Here is a 7515-nt window from a genome sequence, read left to right as displayed (position 1 = left end):
TTAAGCGTGATATCACATAAAGTTGTATCACAGACTGTTGAACAAAGAATTAGGAATTATATTACACACGTGCGTTACTAAAGACTTAATTCAGAGTGACAAATATATAACACAGGATAACCCATTAATGTTATTCAACTTAGTTCCAATTGGGTCCTTATGCCTAAAAAAATATATGTCCGTTTCGGGTAACCCGAACCTACCTATAAATATGCGCCGACCCTAACTATTTTTTTCCGTTTCTGAGCAAAAACATATTCGTTAGCGAATAGAGAGTTACGAAAGGCGGATAAATGCAGATTTTAATCAGAATTATTGTTTATATGATAAAACAAAGTCAGGCAATGACAATAATGTATGAAAAACTGCCATGTGCAAGAAAACACTCTGAACTTACGACATATTTTGAAGAAAAAAATCCCTACCTACCCTTCCTAGAAATTTTGGGAAGGTTACCTTAAACAAACAATTTTATTATTTTTTTTTGGCCTTATCACAAACATGTCATTATTTGCCAAGATCTCAGAAGTTAGCTGGTTAAGTTAGGCTTTCTTATGCAAATAAATTGCATACTATGACTTTTAACTTTATTGGAAGACTGTTCCAGTCCTGGATTGCTTGATAAAAGAAAGTATTTAAGATAAAACTGTCAGCCTGCGGCACTTTAAAATTACCAGCACTATATATATGCTACTGTTGTAGGAATGTGTGGATGATATTAGAGTAAAATTTCCATGTAAGTATGATGGGCATTTAATTACTATTAAAGATCTTATTTATATGGTTAAGTCTTAGTTGCGTTATCCTATTTTCTATATTAAGCTATCCAAGATCACTGAAAGCCGAGGCTTTCAGGGAAGTTGTACAATCATAGCCATAAATAAATCTGACAATTTTGTTCTGAGTGACCTAGCTGTATTCTATGCATCGTCAAAATGGTATTGTATTAAGAAATAACATAGCATTCTTCTTAGATTCATATCTAAAAATCGGTTTTGTATATATAAAAATTCAACCTAGAATTAACTTTACTGACAATAATGTTAACAATAGATGCAGCAGTTAGATCATTGTTCAGTATACATTCAAGATATTTAACAGATTTTTTAGATTTTATGATATGACCATTGCAGTTTACACTGAAGCTATCGACTTTTGTTAGTCTCCTCTTAGACCCAAATAAAATACATTCTGTTTTTCCAAGATGCTATGACAGTTTGTTGTCAACTAACCACTTACTACACTTTTCAAGTTCCTTGCCAAGTACATTACTAACAAAAGAAGGATCCTTTTTATGAGAAAAGTATAGTACTATCATCTGCATATAATATTAATTTACATTTTTCACTTATGCTTACACAAATCATTGACATAGCATAAAAACAGCAACGGTCCAAGTATGCTTCATTGAGTAAACGCCACATGAGATGTTCATGAATTAAGACGTTGTATTATTTACCTTGACAACTTGTTTACATCCAGATAAATATAATTGAAACCATTCAATGAATCCACACCAAATTCTTTCAACTTTTGACATAGAATTATGTGATCTACGGCATCGAACGCCTAATGGAGATCCAACATATTCATTTCTGTATATAGATCTTTGGAATTTTGTTGTTTAATCTGGCCAGTCCAATGGATTAGGCAGGAGTCAGTTGAAAAGTTACATCTAAAACCACTCTGAAGTTCGTTTAATAATCGTTGTTTAACAAGAACAGATTCAAGTTGGTTGTATACAACTCTGTCTAATTAAGATTTTTGAAAGTGCATGTATACACAGTATGCTTACAGGTCGATAGTTTGAAACATCAGATCTGTTGTTTTTCTTAAACAATGATTTAACTTAAGCTTTTTTGAGTTCAGATGGCAAATTTCATATGTGCGAGAGTTGCAAATTCTATTTGAACAATGGAAATGGGTAAAGGGCACATAGATAATAGTGAAAACTGTGCCGAGGGCCAAGAGCGCTTGTGCCCACATTGGGCGAGGAAACAAACATATCTATATCTTTTTTATGGCGTCTGGTGTCATTTTGTTTGTGTAAAAGTCACTGCAATCGTCGAGATCCCACATCCCCATGTATTTAAGGTTACAATGCATGCCCATTTCAATCGTTTCTGAAGGGTTTTCGTTGCGTTGATTAGATATCATACGATAGGAAAGTATAATACATCATATATTTCATTTCCTTTTATGAGCATACACGTTTTGTTTAATGAAAATCATTTTTTACAAACAACTTCAGCAATGATTCCTTTCAAAATGCACAGCTTATCACTTCCGTCGATGTATCCCCCATCCCCATATGTATTTAAGGTCATAGCGCATGCCCCTTTCAATCGTTTCTAAAGGTTTTTCGGTCGGTGCTTTGATTAGATATTGTACGATGGGCAAGTTTTCTGAACATACACGTTTTAATTGCTTAAGGAAACCAGTTTTATTTTACGAACATCTTTAGCAACAATTCCTTTCAAAATGCAGAGCTTATCAGATAGTCGTTTTCCCGCGGTGAGGACAAACAGTTAATGTATGTAGAAACTATTTTTAGATTATCGGTCAGTTAATGTATGTAGAAACTATTTTTAGATTATCGGAAATTGTCTGTTCTAAGAATGAGAATATGATTGCGCTTTTTCAAGTTGTATTATTGATAAATTAATGTTATTTATGTTATATGTAAATGTCTTGTAGAATATAGTACTAGTGCTGTTATGAATGCTTCGTTCTCTTTTGATGTTTTACAGATCTAATCAGAACTCCTTGCTTGACCAAACGTATGCACAACTTACTGTCGTATCAGGGCATGTGTGCTAATATAAATTGAAAGCCTAATGTCTAAAATTATGCCAAGAATACACCGGAACGAAGCTTTTATGCAAAAAATGAAAACATCTTATTAGAAAAGTATACGCCTATAAGTCATAGAACGAATAGTATTTTGTTATTGTATAACAGGCAAATCATAGTATTTGAAGCATAAGCAAACACTGCCGTAGCTACACTGAGGCACAGCGAGGCAGCTGCCTCGGTGTTATTTTGGGCATATAACAATTTCTATAGCTCTAATAATAACTCTTTTCGACTTTCTTCATTTGCCTTAATGTATACAAACCATCGAGGCGGAATGTATACATATTTGATAAAAGAACTGAATATTATTTAGATATTATATAATATAACTTCTACAAGCTACGGTACCATACCGTTTAATGTTGACTTATTGATTATTTAACATTTGATTAGGAAGATATCACGATTCAATATTTTATACACGCACCGGGCCGAATGTTAACACAAACGGTGCCAGAAATAAACGAGTTCAAATGCGTCAGCGACCCAATGTTTATGATTTAACCAAGATGACAAAGTCAAACATGATTGTAAGTACACACTATATGGATACTTGTCATGTTAACACAAACGGTGCCAGAAATAAACGAGTTCAAATGCGTCAGCGACCCAATGCTAATGATTTAACCAAGATGACAAAGCCAAACATGATTGTAAGTACACACTTTATGGATACTTGTCATGAATAATATGAATATTATACACCATAACCATAACTAATATAATATTAGGTGGAATTTATCAAAGTCGTTTCACGCGCCTGTATAAATCAAACCTCTTAGGCGATGGTTCGTGACACATTTTTTCTGTTTGAAAATTAAAAATTTTGTTTTTTGTTTTCGCTGTTTCAAATAACTCGGAACTAAAACAGAATGTTACAAATAAGAATACCTGAAAAAAATCTAAATATCTATAAAATTGAACTACATATTAGAAATGAGGATATTTGTTTGACAAATTGTACAATCGCGCAGTAAGTATTGCTGTATCTATTGAAGTTGTGCCGTCAAAGCCAAGATCAGTTTGCCGACAGAGACACCGTGCAAATTCATCTTCGGATAATTAAGCTAGTATCCAAGACCATTTCAGATTGAATAATCACTTTCCATTCCTCGACCACATGATTTCACACATGAGGACACGATTCCCTGTTGAACTGGAAGGCGCACTTAAGGGAACCATTCTTCTTCTTGGACACATGCAAATTCTTGACTCCGCTCTAACAGATCGACTAAAGGAGGCATTTCTAGATGACTTGCCGAACCCCGGAGATTTTGAACAGGAAGTAGTGCGATGGGCCTTGTTAAACAAAACCTGTACCAAAGTCATGACGCTGGAAGAAGGTACAGCTGCATGTGATGAAGTCTTTTTCCCCAACATTTCAAGAATATTCAAATGAATTATGTGTCTGCCTGTTGGTTCTTGCACTTGTGAAAGGAGTTTCAGTTCACTGAGGCGGCTTAAGACCTGGAGTCGGACATCAATGGGTGCCTCGAGACTTAATGGTTTGACACTTGCCTACGTCCACAGGAACAACATTTCTGTTAACCCTAAACAAATTCTTAAGTTGTGGGACGCCACAGGACACCATCGCATAGCACTGGCATTCAAATATTAAAGTGACGGTATGTTAGACGTTTACAAGTAGGTAAATGGTATTGGTAACAAAGCCTCATATGATTGTGACAGTAAATTTCTTCTAAATGCACATTTGTTTTGTCTAAATTTATGTAAACCGTGTAGAATTAACTTCAACTGTATCAAAAGTTATAGCACTAAAATGTTGAAATGCTATATTTTTATGTAACATTTTTATGCATTTAATTCCACCAAAGATACTCCAGAATGCAGGAAATCGCTTCTTGCAAAAACGTTTTTCGGGGGGGGGGGGGTCCGGGGGCAAGACCGTTCTGCCTCGGTGTCTACGGCACTGGCAACGCGAAACCTGAGATACAACTATTTCGACTTGCAGTCAATCCTTTTTGTTTCTTATCTCATAAAAGTAATATCAAAAATACACCATTACAAATAAACGTGCTTCAGGGTCACGCCAGGTTATAATAACAAACCCTGCAGGCGATGAGACACTTGCGGTCGGTAATACTTTCTGGAACATCTTGGGCTAAACTCAGAGTGAATATCATTAAGTTACCTTCCTATCAGAGCCTCCATTATTTTGACCCATATTAATCTGATAAATATAGCGATCTAAAATTAGTTATATTCTGCTAAAAATAAAACGCCGAGATACAGAAATACAGCGCAGAAATAGCCGAACAAGCAAGAACTCATACTCAGACCGCAATGTCTACTACGGATTTTGCGGTCTTAAGACTACCTGTGCGCATCAAATGGTGCATCATCTATAAATCAAAGCACTGAAAGTGCTGAGGGACGATACTGCTTAAAGCTGGCAGCAGTAATGCAACATCTCGTAGTGTAAATGAAGTTCTGCCCTAGAAAGAAAGTGGACTATACAACATTACTTGTCTGATTGTTTTGAAGAAACTAAGGATGTTGTTTGGCAATGTTAACAAGAGATGTTTGTCAAACATTAAACAGCTGCGATTAAATAAATATAACGTGAATTTAATGACCAATATGAGTTGTGACATTGAACTTTGTCTTTATTCCCTTAAAATTCACATGGAGTCATCTACTGGTCACCCCCAACCACACTGTCAAGTTTGAGTGTCAGGGCCATGAGGCATTTTATATAGCAGGTCTTGTTTAAAAAAAAGCACCGCCTGCGGCTGCTGAACGCTCGTATGAATTCATCCTTTTATGGTTTATTAATTTCATATTGTACATTTGATAGTGAACAGGTATTCCAAAGTTTAAAAGGGATAGCTTAGATAGTTCGCTTGTAAGTGGCCCAAGTGCAAAATTTAAAGCGACATGATATTCGTTGCGTACTCATTAGCGTTTGTACTCAAGTATTTTGTTTTGAAATACGGGACTCGCAAATTTTAGCAAGTAGATTTTTTATCAGGTCGCTATCGGCAAACTGACTTGCATTTAGCGAGTATGTGAGCTTAAATTCGAGCCCCGGATCAATGAAAAAAAGCACATTATGATTAATATAGGGCAATTTAATCAACAATTTGATACAATCAAACAAGACCACCAGAATGATATGTAAAAATGTGGACTGTGACCTTCTATTTTATTTTGGCTTTCTTTTATTTGATTGATAGTTTTTGTGGAATTCTTGACACAGCTTTGTCCCTAGTCCCTTAGGTACAAACGTTAGCAATATAAGTTATTAACAGTACCCTGTTCCTAGCGCCAGGCCTATTCGGCTGCCTAGTTATAACAAATTATACAAATTTATATGGATGAGCTTATTCACATGTATGTACCCGCTCCTTGCATCCAGTAGTATTAGTATGATGGACTCTCTTGCTTGTATGAATAGTTGTGTACCGGGACATTTGCAAACCGCTTTCTTGGGCTGTGAGCTCTATTTATCGAGATTAGCTTGATTTTTTATTAAACATAAATATGAATGTGATCTTATTATTTGTCAGCAGCCTTGTTTTGCTAGTTTCCAGATTCTTAATGCTGCACTATCACAGATTGACCGTTTTTAATACTTTTTCATTTGTTTGTCTTTGAATGAGCAAATTTTTGCATAAATATCTGTAAACCAGTGATGAAGACTGCTGACAAAAGATCAAATCGTAGATCTTCATATTTTTGTTCCAAAATTAATATTTACTTCCGTACTTGATTTTCTGAACGATAAAAATTGAGTTCATTTTGCATGAGCCTTTCCTGACCTTTGTAGGCGGAGTTTCGCAACAAAGCAACGCTCTGATTGGGCGCTGGTGAATAACTGCGCGTAGTGATCTTACTATGATCTACTTTATTGCTAAATATAGCAGGGCACATGTTCTGTTGAATGCCGGCTTGTTTACATGTTTCTTTTGATGTTTTACTAAGAATTTAAATGAAAGACATTATTTTCTAGAAATATAATTTGGAAAATGCTTTATTTTGCATTTGAAAACAAAAAGAACACACATTGAACACATGATAAAAACAAATTAAAATTGACACGGTTTTCACTACTGTTCGTCTGCAACAACTGTCAAAACAAACATGGCTGATGATTCTGAGTTCGGCGATTTCTTTCTAAGACAAATGTATGATACACTATCGGATTCAGACAATGATTATCTTTCTACGAAAGAATTAGGCGATATCTTCGTCTACATTTAAATACATGAAATTATTGGAGAGTGTCATGTATTTTTCGTGAGTTCAAACATTTTTATATTGACAATTCGAGAAGACTAGCACGACACAACACTTCAATATCTTTGCGAAAGTTAAAAGACAACAAAAAATTATGACGCTATAATTACCTTGAACTGGAAGTTATCCATTAAATCGCCATGACCACATTTTTTATGCCATCTCACATGGGTCATGCATATGTAAAACATGAGTTAAATGTATATTTCAACAAAAATCATTATTACCTCCACATATTTAAAAGAAACTATCAAATGATTAAAAACATCTTTGATTCTTTATTTCTTTCTGCAAATTACTTATGGACTATTGATTATGCGGAGTATTAAAAGGACGCCCAGCTAAACACCAAGGGCGACAAGTGCTCATACCATTTACATTCGCTCTTCACGTTTTGTT

This window comes from Mya arenaria, chromosome 15, assembly GCF_026914265.1.
Source record: "Mya arenaria isolate MELC-2E11 chromosome 15, ASM2691426v1".
In the NCBI taxonomy this organism is placed as follows: domain Eukaryota; kingdom Metazoa; phylum Mollusca; class Bivalvia; order Myida; family Myidae; genus Mya; species Mya arenaria.
The sequence above is the reverse complement of the archived record's forward strand: the minus strand, read 5'-3'. Positions refer to the sequence as shown.